The following is a 21,492-nucleotide window of genomic DNA, read 5'->3' on the forward strand; positions in this document are numbered from 1 at the left end:
AATTTACTAATTATTTGTTAGGAATTTTTGCATCTATGTTTATAAGGGATATTAATTTATAATTTTATTGTCTTAAGCCATGTTTGTCAGGTTTTGGGGTCCATTGTGCTAGCCTCATAAAATAAGTTGGGAAGCATTTCCTTTTTATTTTCCACAAGAGTTTGTATAAGACTGGGATTATTTTAAGATTGTTTTGGCTATTCTTGTATCTTTACATTTCCACATGAAAATTTGGATTGATTTGTTAATTCTATAAAATAGCCTGTTGGGATTGCATTGAATTGGTCAATATCAGATACACTTCACCAATGAAACTATCTGGGCCTAGACTTTTTCTTTGTAGGAAAGTTTTGGATTATGAATTCAGTTTGTATAAATAGGGCTATCCAGATTTCTTCCCCCACCTCAGAATTATGGTAATTTGTGTCTTTCAAGAAATTTGTCTAGTTCATTTAAGTAATTAAACTTATTGGCATAATGTTGTTTTCAATATCCCCTTATAATTCTTTTTTATGTCTTATCTGTAGGATCTGCAATGATATCCCCTCTTTCTTGATATTTATAATTTCTGTTCTCTCTCTCACATCAGTATTTTTGGTGGTTTATCATTTTTATTAACCTTTTCAAAGAATCACCTCTCAGCCCTGTTAATTTTCTGTATCATTTTCTCCATTTTCTATTTCATTGATTTCTGCTTTTTGTTACTTTCTTCTTATTTAGTTTTGGTGTAATTCGCAGAAGCCATTTTAAGGGTGATGTGCTCCTCAATTTTCAGTTCTTTTTTGCCTGCCAGAATTTAATATTTAGGTAGTTCTGAAAATTTATAACCTTTGAGAACTTTTTGGCTTTCTGATAGGTTTGTCCATTCATGGTTTAAGGGATATTCATCTACTCCCTGGACACTTCTTAGGTAAGAAAAAGTAGGCTTTCTTTCCTCTATTTAAATTTGCAATTTAGATAAAACCCGAGTGAGAAAAATTCTGTTTGATAATTATGTAGGAGTCTTACTGGTTTCTTTTTCTACAGATGGCATCATTAAAGAGAATACAGCTTTTGGAGCAATGTAGTGAATCAGAAACTTGTCCCAATATTAGACTTTATATGTCATGGAAATTCTATGTGAATCAGTGTAATAAATGAGTAATCCTTGTCATTGACATTATTCAAGTTCCCACCTTCCTTGTGCTGTAACCGAAGCCTCCATTTCTTCATACTATTTATAGTGGGTATATCAACACTGTACCTTTAAGAGTTAGTGTGAGGCTTAAACATAGACAACATCACTCAAAAAATTTTTGAGCTGCTTTAATATTATTAATGCACAAAACATTTTTTCAGTGGCCTCCTACTTTCTAAATTGAAATTGGTCAGTGTAGTGTTGATATTTATAATCAGCATGATTTTGATCACTTAGCTTCCTCTCTAACATCCTTGTGGACTTTCTACATATTTCCTGGGCACTCTGGACACCCCGCACAGATGCACACCTCAGCCCCTTTGCTTACCTGTTCTTCAGCCAAGATAGTCTTTCTACCCCACAAACTTTAGCTAATAAAATCCTTCTAGGTCCAGTTCAGGTGCCGCTGATCTTCTTGAAGACCCCTGTGTCCCAGTCAGATTTCATCCTTGTTTTACTCTCCAGCACCATTTAGCACCTTGATTATTTTTTCTTTTCCTTATATAGTCATTCAATCTTGTGTTGCCATTAAGGCTCCTTACAGATATTCCAGAGCTCTCGCCTTCCTGCCACACGGTAGGATTGCACACCCACCCACATCGAGTCAGATATGGCTGTGTGACTTGGGTTAGCCAGTGAAATATGGGGAACAGTGATGCGTGTTGCTTACGCTTTGAAAGCCAGTGCACACTTCACCATGGTTTTTCCCTCTGGTATGTTCAAGTTAGTGACCACTCTACCAGCCGCGGTCCCTGAGTGAGCCCCTCTGCTAACGGTGGCCATGTAGCACGAAGAAGGAAAACGCTGCTGAGACTGTGGAGTTCTTGTCTCCTGCAGCAAGCATAGCCTGCCCGGTCTTATACACTTGCTTATGTTGAATGCGTGCGTCTTCCCCACCGGATTGTAAATGCCTTCAAGTCAAGCTGTGTACCTAGCTCACTTTACACCCACACTCACTTCTAAACCCCCTGCAGCTAGTGGGTGTTCAAAATAATTTTACTTGAATCTTTCTGGAACACTGGAGAAAGAGATTGATTTGGAGAGAGCCAGGAGTGAATAATATTTTAGCTAGACTACATAATATATGTGGGAGTAAATGGTCTATTTTAGAGCCTTAGATGGAAAGGAATTTGGGTGCAGCCACAGACACAGGCTACTGCCATGGAATGGTGCCACGTCACTGGAGGTGTCACTGGGGAGTGCCAACTTTGTGCTTTTTGACATTGACAAGTTCTAGAAAGATACTTGAAGCTTTACCTTTATCCCATAATATTTTTCATAAGATACACATATCATTATATAGTAGTCTCATGCTTTTTATTTCTAAGTACATTTTCATTTGAAAGTCAGTCTGTGACTTGCAGTGAATTTTAAAGTCATTAGTATGAATGAATGCAGCACTGTTGTACTAATACATTTTTCTAGATTTACTAGTGAGATGTCTGTTTTGACATTAACTTATAGAGGTAATTTTTTAAATAAAGAAAGGCAAAGGACCTGAGTCATTCTAATTAGAGAAATGTAGTTTCAATAGCACTAATATAACTGTTTGTTTTACTGACTTGAAAAGAAGACTAATGGAGTGTAGCACTGGGTTTTCTCCATCAGACGTATCTGATTCACTAATGTACCTTCTGAGCAGCTGGATTTGGGTCTCCATGGTACAGCTCTGTGAGTCTCTTTTTCCAGAAGAGGAAATACTTTTAGGGAGTGAAAATATGCTCTTTCTCTCTCTCTCCACCAGTGAACCCTGTGTATACAGATCATATCTGTTATTGATAACTCCCCAGATGATATGCCTTTGTTAAAGGATTTAGGCATTTATTTTTAAGCATAAGTAGTTCTTTATTAGAAATCCAATTTATATTTTTAGTTAAAAATATATTGTCTTTATTTCATTTAAATCCACTCCTGTATAGTATTTAATATACCATAATGTTATTCTCCTGTGGATAGACATATTGTTTACTAGTTTTCTTTTTCTTTTTTTCTTTTCTCGCCTTTCTTCTTTCTTTTCTTCTTTCTTTCTTTCTTTCTTTCTTGTCTTTTCTTTCTTTCTTTCTTTCTTTTTTTCTTTCTTTCTTCCTTCCTTCCTTCCTTCCTTCCCTCCTTCCTTCCTTCCCTCCTTCCTTCCTTCCTTCCTTCCTTCCTTCCTTCCTTCCTTCCTTCCTTCCTTCCTTCCTTCCATCCTTCTTTCCTTCCTTCCTTCCTTTTTCTTTCTTTCTTTCTGTACTCTACACCAAACATGAAAGAAAGCAAGTTCTAAATTTAAAAAAGCAAGTTCTGGAAGAATTCAAATAAACACACCATTCAAATAAAGTTCAAATACAAAACTCCATACATGCATAATAAAACTAAATATTAAAAATACTAGGGAATAATAAGGACAACATTCAAGACAGTGTTTTCATGGGCAGGAGGAGGAAGGGACTGGGGAGGGGCTGGCAGGAGCATCATTATAATGTGTTTCTTAAACTCGGTGATGAGCTCATGGTTCTTCATTTCATTTTCCTTTATGTTATATATATATACACATTATATGTATATGTGAGTATATATTTGTATTTATATGTTTGAAATATTTTGTAATAAAAGGGAAAAAGTTATTTCTCTTGTAAGTCATGTGCTCAATGTAAAAATCATGGATTTTGGTGCTCAGAGGTAAAATAACTCTTGACAAACTAGATTTTTAAGGAGACTTTTTAATTGGCTGCTGGCATTTGGCAGATACCGAAGGAAGAATGATGTGGCTCAGGTAAATGGAGAGCAGCACACAGCCCAAAGCCGTTTGGCTGCCTGCTTTTGGGCATGGCCCACAAGCTAAGAATGGTTTTACATTTTACATTTCACTTTAAATGAAAAGAAAAAAAAACAAAGAATATTTTATGACATGTGAAAATTATAAATGGTATTCAGTGTCCACAAGTAAAGTTTTATTGGAACACAGATGTGTCCATTAATTTCTGTATGATCCATGACTGCTTCCCCACAGCGGAGTGTGGTCATTGCAATACTCTGTGGCCTTCACGGACCCAGGTTATTTGCTGTATGACCCTTTTCAGAAGAAGTTTGCTGACCTCTAGTATAATTTCTACTAGAAAATAAATTGATGTTAGAGAGATAAAATTAATTAGCTCTAAATTTTCAGAATCAGGCAAGTCTTAGTTTGAATTTTTGCTCCACCCCTTACTAAATGGAGCTCTCTGATCTTCAGGAGAAATTATTTAAAAGAACAGTGAACATGAAAATGCTTAGCAGACCAGCTGGTACACATTAGGGACTTAATTGTTTCTTTCCTTTTGGGGTAAGACATTCTGGCTTCTATCAGCCCAAAAATCTGAAGAAAACTTCTCTTTATTCTTAGCAAGTAAATTTATAGTAGTTGTGTTTGGATAACTTGAATCTATGGACTGAACTTAGACATTCTGAGCCTCAGTTTCCCTATCTATAAAGTGAGAATAATAATATCTACCTTCCAAGGTTATGCTGCAGATTAGCAATAACAACGGTGGTTACTGTTACTGGCTCAGATCCCTCGCTCATGATCTGCTTATTTATATGGTACCTTTCTCCAGAGGACATGCTGCTCATTTGAAACGCAGCCATTTTTCAGGCTAACACAGAGCTGCTCTAGAGGTCAGGAGACCTGGTATTATTAGCTCTGCCACTAACTGGACACTTCTGGGCACTTAACTACCCTATGCCTTACTTTTTATTTTTTATTTTTCATATTTGAAGAAGGATCAGATAGCTCCCTAGAATGATGAGATAGCTCAGAAGTTGGGTGTTAAATGTGTCACCCACTATTCCATCAAAATGAGGCTTGGATTAAGGCATGCACTTCTGCCAGCTTTTTTTTGGGGGGGGGGAGTACCTGTTTTTAAAAATATAGATATTTTTCATTATCAAACGTTCTAAAATCACTGTCTTCAGAAATCTCCACCATATGGGTGCTTCCATTATTTTTCTTACTACTAGTGAATTGTCTTAAAGGCTGACATAAGGACATACATCTGACCTCCAAGATGGTAAATTGTCTCATGGGTCTGTGGGCTCTGTCCACAGCCTGCATTCCTTGCATTCCCATGCCAACCCCTGGCACATTGGGTATTTGGATGGGTGGATGGATGAACCATCGTTCTGGACAGAGTACAGTTTTTGGTCCCCAAGCAGTTTCTTTTTCTTTTTACCAGGTATGATTGAAAATAGATATGGTGGATGAGAGGGGAGGAAGAGGTGGTCACTTACCTCTACATGGTAGATGTGTAGGGTCCTCAGCCCCAGCCCAGAAAACTCCTTTTGGGTATTAAATTTGACCACCCATGCGAAGCCTCTGGAATAGGAGCTGGCAAACAAAGAACTGTCATTGCATTAAAGGTTGAGGAGCTAGAATAGTCTTATCATTCAAGTACCCTGTTTCCTTCAATTTACTTAGCCCTGGATTTTCTGTGACATGTCTGCGAATAGGAAGTAAATGCAAGTGGACTAGCTCAGCCAGGGCACTGAAGCGCTGCCTAAACGAATTCCCACTGGAGGAACACCGGGGTTTTTTTTGTTTGTTTTTTGTTTTTTAATTATTTGTTTATTTATTTATTTATTTATTTATTTTTAGAGAGACGGGAAAGGAGAAAAAGAGGGAGAGAAACATCACTGTGTGGTTGCCTCTCACTCGCGCCCCCAACTGGGGACCTGACGTGCAACCTAGTCATGTGCCCTGACTGGGAATCGAACTAGCGACACTTGGCTTGCAGGCTGACACTGAATCCCCTGAGCCACAGCAGCCAGGTGAACACTGGTTTTAAAGTGGGATTTTATTCATGCCTAGTGCCCCAGTGTGATGTCAGGATTGATGAGGACTTGACTCGATGTCTCTGCTGTAAAGAGGGTAGGCTTGTCCTTTTTTGTGGAATAACAGAATCTAAATAAAGTTCTTCCTCCCCACCCCATGAAATCTTTTATGTTGAACTAAAATACAAAGGGAAATCAGTGAATTTGAATTAAGTTTGTTGGCAGTATTCTTGGCTTTCAAAGACTCTTAATTTTAGTTAACATTTTTGCTGTACAAATTATTGTAAGGAATAAAATATTCAATTTTTCCAAATTTAGTTAGAAAGATGCGAAGCCCTGTGGATTAAAATATTATGCCATAGTTCTCAGAATGCCACTTCTAAAAATTGTATTTTGAACTTCGGGATGATGTTAAGTAAATATTTTTGGGAACTATTAATATTGAGTACAAAACAGCATTATTCATGATCTTTTTTGTCTTAGGAGTTTGTGACAGGAATTATACGCCTAAAGGGCTTCTATATCCTTCAGTGTGTTCTTTCATCTTACTGTTGGTCAGATATGCGTGTTTACTTATTTACTCATTCAACAAGTATTTATTAAGCACCTGTTAGATACCAGCACTGTGCTATTTCAGTGACATTAATGGGAAAAAAACACATGAAAATATCTGCCCTCTTGTAGCTAACATTCTTTAAAAATACTTGTAGAATTATAACTCATGATCCCAAGAAGAGAAAGAATGAGAAAAAGATAATTATTTCAGTGTTTTCTACATCTAAAAATCAAAATAAATAACTTATCTGGTATTTAAGGTTTCAGTTTAGTACATTTGGTAATAAATAACTTTAGTTGTCTGCCGAAGGGCCTTATCACTTATAGTGACTATTTTTATGATGCTCCCTGAGTCCCAGATCCTGTGTTTATGTGTACCCACTTGGCAGATGAGAAAACTGAGGTGCAGAGACATAAGTTTGCTTTTTAAAAAAGTATTTTATTATTTATTTATTTTTAGAGAGGGGGGAAAGGAGGGAAAAAGAGAGAAAAAGAAACATCAATGTGTGGTTGCCTTTCACGTGCCCCCAACTGGGGACCAAGCCCACAACCCAGGCATGTGCCCTGGCTAGGAATCAAACCAGTGACCTTTTAGTTTGCAGGCCGGCAGTCAATCCCCTGAGCCACATCAACCAGGGCTGACTCAGCTTTTGACCTTCCTATAGTTAATAATGGTAGAGATGAGAGTCAAACCAAATGTAGTTTTATAGGACTCCAAAGTCAGAATTCTTATCTGCATACCTACTCTCTCCAACCAGGGCCACAGATCAGGAGCAGAAAACAATGAAAGTATAACATGTACTCAGAACAAGATCCCAGATGATGGCCAAATCCAGAAATCACAGAGTTCACAAAAACAATGATCTAGCTGTGTTAGGCATCAGAAGTAAAAGCTGAAAATGAAATTTGATTAAACTAAGCCTGTATTGCATGTGTCCTGCACAAGGTGCAGTGCTCTGCAGTGTGTGTGTGGATGAGAGCATGCAAGCCTATGTGCATGAGGGTAGGTGGATGCATGTGGGTGAATGCGTGTGTGAGTGTATGTGCTCGTGGGGGTGTGGTCAATGGTGGCATTGTGAAATAATCTATAAGTCAGACTATATGTTGTTGTAGAGCTCACATGAGAGATATGTGATCAGAACAGGCCTAATCATGATTCTAGGTAGACTGTGTTAAGGCCGAGAAGAATTACAAAGTGAGTTCTAAATGCTAGGAAGGAGCCTCAGCCACAGCAGCAGTAGCGGGACTGCAAAGGAAAGTGCAAACTTCGTAAATTTAGTTGTCTGCAAGATCAGATAACCTGAACAACCCTCCCCTGAGAACAATTAAAAAGGCTGGACACAATATTTAAAATATATTTTAAAATTTATATCTGAGTTGATAAGTCAAGGAATGTTTCGAGGCCAAAGATGAAGTGAAGGTTGAAAACCAGAAAGATCAGTCATACTCAAGATGCTCTTTGCTCTCCAGCACTTGCTGAACTCTGGTGTTCTTGAGCTTCCATTTGGATGGCCTTGCGGGTAGTAGGTGGCAGGAGATAAAACAGGGCATCTAATGGTAGGTGCTGGTATAGCTGGAAACCCACAGGCCTGGACCCACAATGTACTAGTGAACTAAATGACTCCCTTGCATAAGGGGTCAGTGAGGAGTAGGGAAATAAAATCTTGAAAATTCATAACCACAAGATAGCTCTCATTTAGGTTTGAAATGCAAATTTACACCGCCTCTGTGGTCTGATAAAACCTCATACAATAATCCTGGGACAGTGGTACCCCAGCTGCCCAGAGAAGCAAATGTAAGTCTTCTGGAGGAATGACTTTTAACTTGACTCTCAAAGAACTCACCCAGATAAAATTCCAAGAAGCATGAGCTTTCAGAAAAGAATAATCATAACATATATTAAAAAATAAAACATCATCAGCAGAGGCAGCAGAAAAGTAGGCAACTGAATCAGGTCCACAAAGACTTTAGGTATTAGAAATGAGTATGATTCATATGTTTAAAGAAATAAAAGAAGGAATTAAACTATAGGAACAAAACACTATTTACTTATTTTTTAATTTTTCATTTACAGATTACTGTTAGTATTATTCTGTATCAGTATCAGACATACAGCATAGTGATTAGACAATCATACACTTTACAAAGTGTCCCCTTGATGTTTCCAGTACCCACCTGCCACCATACAGTTATCGCAGTATTACTGGCTGTATCCCTAGACTGTACTTTACACCCTCGTGACTATTCTGTTACTGCCAACTTGTACTATTTAATCCCTCCTCTTTCACCCAGTCCACCAATCTCCCTTGCCTCTGGCAATCACCAGTCTGATCTCTGTGCCTGTGAGTCTGAACAAGACACTATTTAAAATAACTAAGATTTTAAAAAGAACAAACTAGAGTTTCAAAATAAACAGCAGGTTAAACATAACTGAAGAAAGACTGTGAAATGGAAGCTATATCTGAATAAATTACCTGAGACAGAGAGGTTTAAAAATATGAGGGACAGAATGAGGAGGGATATTAGAATTTTGTATCTGGTGAGACTATATTTCAAGACCAGGAACAAATAATGACTTTTTCAGGGAAACAAGCATTTTTCCAGACCTCCACTGAAGAGATGGAAGGGATATACTTCAGGTGAAAAGAAAATGATGCCAGATGAAATGTCTGAGGGACAAGAGAAATGTAAGTGGAGTAATTGGTAAATGTGCACGTAATTAATTTCACTAAAAATTTACTGCATTAAACAATCATAATGTTTTACTGCTTTACTGTAGGACACAGGTGATTCGCAGGCAGATGATCCTGACCCCATTTCAATTTTTCCAGCTGTTGCCCACAATAGCACTGCAGGTGTCTGCAGGGATGAGAAATGAGCTGGGGGCAGAGGGATAGGAGGATCCCTCTGCAGCTGTCTCTTCTCAGTGGAAACACGGCTGTTCTTTCACATATGGAAACTTAAAGGAGATTTCAATCAGTCATTTATGCCAAGTTCACAGTGGTAGTTCCAGAGTGACAGAATCGCAGCTGCTTAGAATTGAAAGTGGCAGTCAATAGTCAAGCATGGACTTCCAGTCTGGCAATATGCGGGCCTGAGGTGACAGACACTACCTTCCCACCCTCCCTACTCTCCAAACACAGATGAATGCTGGGTAAAATATAAAGACAATGTGAAGACAGAGAAAACCTTGAAAGGGACAGTAAGCAGGGAAGGAAGAGGAATAAAATAAAAAAGGGAAGAAGAGAGGTGCTAGTAACCAAGAGCAAACTAAAAACTGAAGCGCTAAGTGCAAGAGCTTCTGTAGCGTGGTACCCTAGCTCGCACGTGCATCAGTTCCATCAGTGTACATTCTAAGTCAGTTAATTATATATGCAAATCTGGCCTCTATTAGGAAAGAGTGGGGCTTCAGCTCAACCTAATGCATAGCCCTAGCATATATTTGAGGGGTTGGAGGTTGACCATGGCAATAAAATGCTGGATTCTTTCCTAGGCTCTATCTTTGCCTCATACCTTTTACCCAGCCATCCCAGATTCTCCTCCAGCAGCGCCACCACCCCCACCTCCCGTTACCACCTGGGTTTAAGCATTTACCTTGGACATCAATTAGTGGAGTGATTGTATTAAAGTTCCCATTGTCAACACTTTGGGTTTTTGGCCCAGCTGTTTAAATGTCAAAGGTTAACTCTGCATGGTCAAAGAACCAAAATAGTTTTAAGATCATCATTTTAAAGCACTCTCAAAAAACTATTCAACTCTGTAATTTAAAAACATCCCAAACTGGCTACTTTTCCATTTTGGTGACCATTCAAGATGGAGAAAGTAGGTCCAGGGTTCTCCTCATCTTGCAGCATTATGATCTCATGGGTGGGAAATATAGCGGGTTACCTCTCCTTGCACTTTTGACTCTCCAGTCACAAATGGAGCACTGTCTGCAATGTTTGGCATAGAACACTCCGAAGAAATGGAAATGATAAACTCACTCTGAATTTGAGAGCAGAACAACGGGCCTTGACATCTTCGGCTCAGCTTGCGTGGTGTAACACAATTGTTAGGCTTGCCTTCCACTTCTCTTGATAATGGAAACTAGCAAATTAAGACTTACCCTGAAAGTAACTGCATGTTATTCTGCAATAGAGGTAGAATATTCCAAGAACAGAAGGAATAGAGGTAGTAACATTTTGCCATCTGGCAAACCACTAGACCAGATGGACTCGCTAATGACTTCTCTCAAGTATTTAGTCAGACCTTACAGAAACACATGACTGGCACATTTAATTATCCTAAATTAACAGGACTTCTGCCAAAGATAGACCTCGATGCTTGAGTCACGCTCCTTGCTTAAAGAGGAGAAAAGCATGAATAGCTGCAGAAAGCAGGGTTCCACACAGATCCCTTTCATTAGTGAATCTTCTCATTATCAAATTGTTGTGTTACAGTCTTAAGGCAGCATTTCTCCTTTTGCAAAGAATGAATTGTAAGACTAGTCATGCTGATCAAATTCACTTTATCAGTAACAATTACACTTGATGAGAACATCCGGGGGTTGAGAAATCTGATACAGACATCCCTTCATCTTTTCTGCCTGTGGAAGATTTTTAAACCACTTCTTTTTCCTTGCATAACTAATCAATTTTATTTCTCTGTAACTTTTTTGCTTTAATTTGTTTTAACTTTTATGTTTGTATCAAAGCAATATTGACACACAAATCAAAAATTACAGGCCGTATAATGAAAAACAGTCCCTATCCCATCCTTTCCCATCCCCAATCCACTTCCCAAAGACACACTTTTAATTCTTATGACTGTTCTTTCTAGTGGTTACCTCCATATCTCAGAATAATATGATACGAATAATTGGTATTTCTTGACTTGTCCATTTCAGACATAATTGACTTCCTTTTAAGATACACGAGGATGTAGCTTACAGATAGCATTCTTACATTCCTTCCCTTCTTCTCCTTAAAGGGTTGTTTTATTATTTTTTATTCCCTTAACATTTTATCTTTGTAGCTTTAAGTTATATTTTTATACCTTATTTTGGGGGTCATCAATTATAAATAGTATCTCTTGGCTCCCAACTTTGGATGATCAAGATATTAGTGACATGAATATTCTATTGAATGCTCCAGAATTCTTTCACTCAGTATAATACTTTTGAGATTTACCCATGTTGTGTTCTTTCATTTTTATTGCTGAAAACAATTCCATTGTATGAATATAAAATAATTCAATAATTAATTTATTTACTTGTTAATGGACATTTGAGTCATTTCCAGTTTTTGGCTATTATAAATAAAGCTTCTATGAACATCTGTATGTAAGTTCTTATTTAGATACATTCTTTTATTTCTCTTGGGTAAATACTTAGAAGTGGAATTGCTTAGTCATATATTAAGTGTCTGTTTAAGTTTATAAGAAACCACCAAACTACTTTCCAAAGTGATTTATCATTTTACGTCCCCAATAGCAATGTATACGCATTCCAACTGCTCCACATCCTCAGCAACACTTGGCATTGTTGGTCTTTTTAATTTTAGTTGTCTTTGACAATGTTCAAATCTTTTGGCCATATTTTAAGTTGGGTTGTCCTTTTACTGTTGAACTGTAAGCATTCTTTGTGTATTTTGCCTTTTCATTTTCCTAAAGGTGTCTTTCAAAGAGAAGTTTTAATTTTGAAGTCCAATTTATCCATTTTTTTCTCTTATGGTTCATGCTTTTGCTTCTTCTCTAAGAACCATTGTCTTTCAAAGGTCACAACAATTTTCTCATGTGTTATTTGTCCTATCAATTGTATAGTTTTAGCTCTTAAATTTAGATTTCCAGTCATTTGAGAAAATTTTTATGAATGATGAGATGTAAGTGTTGTGGTTCATTTTTTTCCATATGGATGTCCAATTGTTTCAGAACTATTTGTTGAAAAACTATCCTTTCTGCTTAGAATCATCTTAACAACTTTTTTGGAAATCAATTGATCATGAAGTATGGGTCTATATCTGGACTCAAATCTGTTCAATTGATAATATGTCAATCCTAATACCAATACTCTACTGTTTTAATTCTGACTCCTTTTTGTAAAGGCTTCATGCCTTTACTCAGATTGATCGATTTCAGTAGTTAAATCCAGATTCTTTCACTGTCAATCATAATTTAATTAGATTTCCAAACCCTGTTCTTGCCTAGGATACTTTCTCCTCGAATGACCAGTTTAATTCTCAGATGACAGTTATGTTTTCAAAGTTTGAAGGTTAGTTAAGAATAGCTCTCTACATGAGTTTTCCTGGCTTAGAATGCCAGTCCTCTAGGGTTAGATTTCATGTGTGTTTTTTTTGAGCAGATTCTATCACATGGCAGTTAATTAATAATAACAATACCGCCTATCTAGTATTCACTGTTTGAAGCATTATTAACCATTGCTTTAGGATTTATTAAATCCTAAATAATACCTACCTTTTCTCAGGTAGATACTACTTTTATTCCCACTTTATGGATGAGAAACAGGCCTGGAGAGGTTTAATGAGTTGCTGAAGGTGAATTGTGAGAAACATATGCCAGTAAGTAGAAGAGATATGCTTGAGTGATGTATTGATAAGTATTTAACAATCAGCCTCCAAGAGAGAAGTGTAGACATACATTCATAGTTTGTTACAAATTTTACTGTTATAAATGACATGTACACAATTTACAAAGAATAAATTATAAAATATTGTTTATTGTAAATTCCACATAGCCAATCAGTTCTCACAGAATGCTTTCATTGATCTTTGCTCACCTCACATCTGTGGCCAGCCTGTGGTTGCAATTCCACCATGATTTGACAAAAGGAGATGAGGAATAAATGCTTGATTACGTCTAGTTTAGAAAAGAAGTCCCTCACACCATTGACAAATGAATGTAGTCCTAATCTGAATGTTGGTTGGTACTTTCATTTATGTAAATAAAACAAAAGTGAAAAAACAAAGACATATATCAGAACTTTAATCACTTGTCAATGATGTGAGTGGCTTCTTTTCTGAACTGGATGATACTTTTTCAATACTGGAAGACTATCTTCTCAATTTTTTATGTTTTTTTTTTTTTGTTTGTTTGTTTGTTTACAATGAAACAGCTACAGATATGACACACTTTTAAGTTTATACTGCATTATTAACATTTTATCCTTCTATGTTTTAAGTCTAGACAGTCAACAAAACAATGAACCAAGCCCCCATCTGTAGAATTTGTTGATTTCTGTGATGTAAATATTCCCACTGTGGCTGGTTTCAAACCACTAAAGTGACATCGTGACATTGTTGAAAACAGAGTTGGAAGATGTACAGGAGCACATCATTCTATACCGTTTCCACCACACAGATTGGATAGTGATAAATAGCCTCAAGACCATAGTTAATAGAAAATGTAGTAAGATAATTAGGAAGTGATAAATTTTAGTATATATTACCACTGTTTTAAATATGATTTATTTAGTTGTAAGTTTATATAATTTCATGTTTAACAACTGATTCACAAAATTGCTAAAATTTAACAGTTCCTGCTGGTTAGTCCAAGCTGTCTACAGCATGCCATTGCTGGCTCTGATCCCAGGCAGCCAAATCACTCTGACCTTAACTATTCTTTTATGTGATATTAAAGTGTGGTTAGAATATATTTAATAATGTCATACCAATACAGATATGGAAACACTCAGCATGCAAGGTATGGTGCATTTCTTTATAAATCACATTCATTCTCATTAGATGTGCCACTCATCAAAGTTGCCAATGAGAGACCACTACTTACACAGTTCAGGAACACGTCAGTGGACCCCGGTGGTCCATTCGCATTGCTATCTCTTCTACTCAGCACCATTCAGCCCAGCAGGAAGGTGGGGCCCTCTCCACGGTGTTAGGTGAGATCACAGGCCCAGGGGTGGAACTCCGGTGCCAAGTGCAGCCTGAGGGACCAGGCAGGACCGGAGCACAGGCATCTCATCTGAGGCCACACTACCTCCAGGCCACTGGGTTCAAATAAAGCCTTCCTGTGCCTTTTCACAGGTGAGCATCCACTGAGGTTGCACCTGGGAAGCAAGAGCCTTCCCCTCTGCTACAGACAGTCCAGCCCCATCACCTTCATGTACAATACTTATACCTCCAACATTGGAGAAGTTCTCGCAGGGTTATCTTCAGGGAAGAGGGAGAAGACTTTTTCATACTTTCCTGGTGAAACAGTGAAAATATATATGCCAGCATACAAAGTTATCACTGAAAGAGTCACTGAAGCACCCTGGGCAAAAATGAAATGAGGCTTTAAATGGTAAAGTCAGAATCATGAACATTTTTAAATGCTGCATTTGGGACAAGTACTCACATATAACTTTTTGCCTTCGGGAATCAAGAATGATTAGCGTTGATTAGTGTTTTTTGCTTAATCTCATAAACAAGACTGCCTCTTTTCATGACCCTATTAATTTTCATCTTCTCCTCACACAACATATTTGGAAATCTTCCTCATCTTATCTGACACCAGAAAGACATGTTTTTGCCCTCTTGGCATCCTGGAGAAACAAATCAATTCCTTCTCCTAGACAGGGTGATGAAAATCCTTCTCTGCCGTGCTTTCTGTTGCTATGGTAACGAGAATAATGGGATTTCCCAATGGAACTAGATTTATATATCCACAGAGAAAAGTAGTTCTTTAAAAGCTTGATCCCTTTTTGTAGCTAGTGTATGATACAATCACGACAATGAACCGAGGGCCCAAGGGAACTAGAATGACACCAAACTGTCTCTTGTAAGTGTGGAATGAGACCTGCCATGTACTGGAACCCTCCGTGAAAGGGAGTCCATTTTTAAAGTTTTCATAAAAGATGCTGCTATTGTGACTATAATAATTTTCAAAATTTGCAAAGTGCAACTTTTCTTAGAAAAGCAGAGATTGGGATTTATGAACTTCCAAATGGCAGATAGACTTAAAATATAAGTAAGTGGTATCAGTACTTGCAGTCACAGAAAGATTCACAATATTATGATGTGGTAAAGAAGATGCAGGGAAGCCGAGGGTGGAATGGATATTTTGTATAATGGTGGCACTTTCTCCTAATTTTCTTTAAGGAAGGACACAATGGTTGATCATTTCTCATGAAATCTCATCAGAAGGAATTCAGGGGTCATGATTCTTCCCACCTTGGCCCCTTGATAGGATAAGGGGACCCACCTTCTTTTAATCTGTTGGCTGATCTAAAGGCATCACTGTAGGGTAGCTTCTCAGGCCCAGGCACCTCTAAGGGAGGAGCAGACAGTTCTGAAGTATGCAGCAGGGGTGGATTTGGTTTTATACGAGGGATACATACATATATATATAGTGCATTTTTCGGCCCTGGCTGGTTTGGCTCAGTGGATTGAGCGTCGGCCTGCGAGCTAAGTGTCGCTGGTTCGATCTTCCAGTCAGGGCACATCAGAGAAGGAAAACTCTGACTCCAAAAAACCTCCGCTGCCTTGCGGCATACCTCTTCAGGGGAAAGGCTAAGGGAGTAAACCCCGACAGAAAATCCGGAGCTGGAGTCCCTAAGGCGGTTCGACGTTGTAGTCAACACCGGCAACTCCTGCGGCGCACCTGAAGCCGAGCTGTATTGACTCCATCTTTCCCTTGGACCCTTCAGCTGCGAAGAGAGGGGGGGTCTGCTGCATGGGCAACAGCAGACCCTCCATATCACCCTGCCCAGGCTCTGTAGCTTCAGCTTCACTGGAGAGGACACTCCAGCGTCATCGCAAGATGTCGATTCAACACGGGAGGAGACAGATACCGTGTCACTCCCGAGTCGGACTGCACAGCCATTCTCGGCGGTGCAGATAGACTCTTAAGAAGCTACACCATCGTCTCTCGAGACGGACGGCTGCCGACGAGTGCATTTTTATACCTGTCATTTAGATGCTTTGGAACCAAAATTTCAAAAGGTATTTTGAGATTAGATAAAACCAGATTCTGCTCAAAATGATTTAAAAATAAAAAAAATCCTTACCAAGGACATGCTCATTGACTTTAGAGAGAAGGGAAGGGAGGGAGAGAGAGTAGGAAATAAACATCGATGTCAGAGAGAAACATTGATCAGTTGCCTCTTGTACACACCCCAACCGACTGCAGGACCAAACCTGCAAACATGCCCTGACTGGGAATTGAACCCGTGACCCTTCAAGTTACGGGATGACCCTCCAACCAACTGAGCCACACTGGCCAAGGCCAAAATAACTTTTTATGAATTTCTTTAATTCCTAAATGAAGAGATGTTGGGAAAAGGGATGAGAGGCCTAACTTGCTTTTTAAACAAGTGCTTTCCGGTGCTCTTGCAAATCTAGTGACTAAAGCTGTCACATTTATTTCCCTGTCTTATGAGATGCATAAAGTGCTGCTGAAATGATATGACAAATTTAAAATAAAAGTAAATGCCACTTGGCTGTGGTCTAGAAGATACATGGATGCTGTCATTGTGTCACCCAGATGAAAGGAGTGAAGTTTCTGGGAGGCTGATGGGAAAGGAACAGCTGGCCAAGTGAACAAAGGTGGTTTTCTGTACTCCCTTTTCTTGACATGGACATGGATAAATAGGAACATTATGAGTCATTTTAAACAATCATGTCACATTCAGGCCACAGAAATGAAGTCAAAGACTCTTGGCTTAGAAGAAGAAAAGTAGATAACTTTGTTAATGTATTCAAATGACAAAGGAGGGACATGGGTCAATGTCATATCATCTGCTGGGAAGAGGTGTTTTAAAGAACAGCGTAAAGCAGCTTCTGGCAAAAAACAAACAAAAATAAAACGAAACAAATCCCCAAACTCCAAACAACAAACAAAAGAAGAAAAACATTTCCAATGTGAACTTTTTCATAAATGTGATAAATTTATGAGCTTCACTATGAATGAAAAGAATGACAATAACCAGAGTAAAAATACTTCAAATCCACAATGGGATGTTTTTAGGTCACACTGCTAATTAAATAACTTATAATGATAAATTATTTTGAAGGCCCCTTTAAAGATTTGTTGGAAACCATCTATTTCATTTCCCCTTCATTCAAGGAACTGAGAAAAGTCAGGAATTAAGAAATCATAGCAAGAATGATGACCTAGGACACTTTTTTTTTTTTTTTTTAAATTCTGGGCTCTTCTGAACCTCAGGGATCTACCGAGTATCTCAAGTGTTTTAACTAGAAGCTTTGAACACAGCCAGGCAGTTTCATTTATGTCTCTGGAAAGTGCCTCTGACCATTTAGGGACAGTTTGCAACCAGCTCTTTATTTCCCAGCCCCCAGGCAGAACCTACTGCCTGTTGTGAGGGGAGAGGCCAGCCGGCAGCCAGGATGGTGTCATTCTCTCCTTCAGCAAGCAATTGGTTTGTCTGTTTGTTGGTTTGTTTTTAATTATTTTTCTTAATCCTCATCGGAGGATATGTTTATTGATTTTAGAGAAAAACATCCATTGGTTGCCCCCTGCACATGCCCAACGTGCCCGCAACCTTTTGGTGTACGGGTGGACGCTCCAACCATCTGGCCCGGCCAGGGCCAGCAAGCACTTAGTTAACGCTTACTTTGCCATATGATATTTCAAGAACCGTGTACAGAATGATAGAAACTGCCCTGCCCTCCTGGAGCATACAGTCTAGTCAAATCCTCTTCCCCAGACCCCTCAGGACTCCAGACCTGAGGAGTCTCCTTGGTGTCCTCACTAAAAATTGGATGGAGTTAAGACCATTTTCCCCAGGATCAGGCTCATAGGCTGCTAACTCGATTGATGTCAAGCTCTGGGAGTTATAAACCCAGTTACCCAAGCAAAAAAGTTCTGTTAACTTGGACATGCTCAAGTTTCTCCTTAGCCTCAAGAATCTTCAACCTTTTCTCTCTTTCCCTTAAATATCCTTCAATTCATCCTTTCCATCCCCTCTACCCCTGTCTTGCCTCATTGTCTCTCACCTAGTCCCAATGCCCTTACCCCATCTGTGCTTCCCCCTGGGCCTCCCTGCTGCTAGGGTGACCTTCCTAAAATATGAACTGTCCACGTTGTGTCCTGCTAATAACGGTCAGTGATGCCCTAACTCCCTGGCCTGCTTCTAAGGGCTTTTATGGAGGCCCCAGCTTGTCTGACCCATCTCATTTCCTGCTCTTCTCTGCAACACTTGAGCGGTGGACATTGTCTTTTCACATGGACGCCCTTTATGCCTTGTGTTTCACATGAACTCATATTTTTGCTAATGTCCTGGGCAGCTGGTCACTCCATCCTCTATCCTCCCATCTTTTTATGTCATTGTATATATGTACTGACATTTTATTATTTATTTACATGTCTGCCCTTCCTCATCAGCTGAGCTTCTTGGGCAGTGCATCTTCTGTTTATGTATTTATAATGCTACACCTGACATTTCTTGGGTACTTAAATAAGGGTTTGTTGAATGAATGAATGAATGAGCTAAAATACATATACCAGTTTGTCATTAGGTTTTTATAGACTTCTCCCATCCACTTACTTTAATGAAACAAATATGGCAATCTGTAATCTGCTTGTAATTTTCTAGGACACAGATCCCATCAAATGCCAAAGCTGCCCCAGCAAAGTTAAGGTTAGGAGGGTCACTTTATGCTTTATTGGTCACTTCTCGTCAATCTGAATGCCAACATGTTTTACAACTGCAACAAGTTTTAAAACCTCTACCATCCACATATTATGAAAAAGCACTGCCTTTATATATGTTATCTCTTTATATTACTCCTTACAAAGATTCCCAAGGAGACATCTTCCAGCAAGCACTTGTTAGATGGCACAGATGTGGGCTCCCGGGTGTGTCTCATCCCAAGATTCCTCTGCCATTTCTTAGAACTCCCTAGATTCTGAGAGATGGAGTTCCATGGGCGAGAGTGGCCTCAGCAGCAGCACCTGGGGCCTGGCTGATTCTCTGAACCTCCCCTGACGCTCAGTGCCCCCTAACCTGTCCTCTCCTCCCCTCCACCTGGATCCTCACTCATTCCTGGCAACTCAGCTAAAGCCAGAGTGTACCGGCACCTAGTTTGCCTCCCTGGGAAATCCCACCCTCCCCCCAGGCCCTGCCCAAACTCGTGGGCATCCCCAGCAGAGGCGAACATTTCCTGATGGAAGGGCTTGAATGAGTAGGCTCACTGTTAGAAGGAGAGAGCAGTGTCCTGAGGCTGTTCTTCAAGGAAGTCTCCAGAAACAGGCAGCGATGGACCCCGGGAACAAATTTTGGACACCTTGCCGCTGCCAGTTGGAGAAACAACTGGCCCCGAGGATGTGCAGTGAAACAGTGTGCCTGGATTACTGCAGCTTCGGGCCTTGGAAAACGTTTGCTTGGGGCCCCAGCATCTGAGCCAAAAGCCCACATTGATGCCCTGGAGCCTTCATTCCTTCTGGAAGGTCTTGCAGCTCCTCACACAGCTCTTCCCCGGCTCTTGCCTTGGGCGGTCTGCCCCTGCACAGCCTGTAAGCCAGAGCCTGGTCCCCAACACCTGGCAGCAGGTGGGGCCTAGTGCCCTGCGTTGTGACTCTGACTTTGGGTTAGTGGGGAGGGTGATGCATTACTGAGGACTGGGGTTGGCTTGACAGGTGGTGTGAGCCAGGCACCTCGCTGACGAATCGAGGATGAGGAGCCTCCAGTGCCTGGGGCACCAAGTGTTTCTCATCCGGGGTCTCCTCTGCTGGCTCCTGTAGAACTCCCGAGATCCCATGAGTTCCGGGCTCCTCCGGGGAGAGAGGCTGTGGCAGCAGCACGTGGGGCGCGATTCCACTGTGCTTTGAGCCTCCCCCGACTCTCAGGCCACCCTTTCCCTGCGCCTCCATTTGGACCTGCTCTCACTGCCCAACACAGCCACAGCCACAAAGTGCACCCTGTGGGCTCTCACTGCACTCTCTTTGCCTAAAAGGAAAAACATAAACCCGATGCAGCACCCAGCCGCGACGGGAGAGTGCAAGCGGAGCAGACGTCCAGCCTCCAGGCAGTGCCTGGGCTGCAGACCTGTGGAGTGGGGCGTTGGGCGCTCCACGCTCCTGGGAAGGCAAGGTGCGCTCACTCCAGGGTACACGGGCCTTCGGGGGCCTGTCAGTGAGGGCCGGGGTGGAACTCAGGGGTCCTCTGCAAAAGATGGCAGGCACTAGGTTTGGTGGGAGGCCCAGAAGGGAGCACAGTGGGATGGGGCCACTGTGACACCCTGTGGTGCTTGGTGGCTGCAGAATTGTGGGGACCACACACGGAGTCAGTAGAGAACCAGGAAGTAGTTTACTTTTGAAAGGCACACCATATCCACAGAGACATGATGATGTTGGTTGTATCTATCTGATGCCAGTTACGCAAATGATGGTGATAAAGCGACTTGTATCAAGTGCTTACGTTGTTCCAGGTCATGTGCTAAATGCTCTGTAGTCATTATATTACCTATTTTTATCTAGTATCTTCATTTTATAGGTAAGGCAATTGAGGCAAAAGAAATCAAGCAACATGTTCAAAAGACCAGAGGGAGTAAAGGGCAGCACATGTGCAAATCCAGGTGTCTGATTCTGGAGTGTATACTCTTATTAAAATCGTGGGGACATTGATGGCGGGGGTGTGTGTGTAACTTTGGTTACTGTGTACACAGTCATCTGCTAGTTTTTAAAAATATAGGTAAGGTGCTCTTTTTTTGTTTGTTTTTAATGCCCAATGCCTATTTTTAGAAAGGCACAACTGTGCACAGTGAATTAAAACATCATAGTGATTTCTCAGCTGAGAAGAGTAATGATAACATCTCTCCCTCTTGACTGCTAGACTCCAAGAAATTCTAGCTGGTATTTGACCAAGTTTTATTTTGATTGAACTACAGAGGGAAAAAGCTCTACAGAACACAAGCATAGTAATTAGCAGTTCTCCTGGTGTCACAGTAATTGATGTAAAGTAGACAATTTCATTTAAAATGCATAATCTATGGCAACAGAAACAGCACTTGACTCTGACCCCT

At 40.1% G+C, this 21,492-nt stretch overlaps 1 protein-coding gene across 2 annotated transcripts in view; it reads left to right on the forward strand.

The window, feature by feature from the left end:
- Positions 1-21,492, forward strand: part of EML6 (EMAP like 6) — a 263,951-nt gene that overhangs the window by 94,037 nt on the left and 148,422 nt on the right. The window lies entirely within an intron of this gene.

The sequence above is a fragment of the Furipterus horrens genome, unplaced genomic scaffold, assembly GCF_987537825.1.
Source record: "Furipterus horrens unplaced genomic scaffold, mFurHor1.1.pri manual_scaffold_6, whole genome shotgun sequence".
Taxonomy (NCBI): Eukaryota; Metazoa; Chordata; class Mammalia; order Chiroptera; family Furipteridae; genus Furipterus; species Furipterus horrens.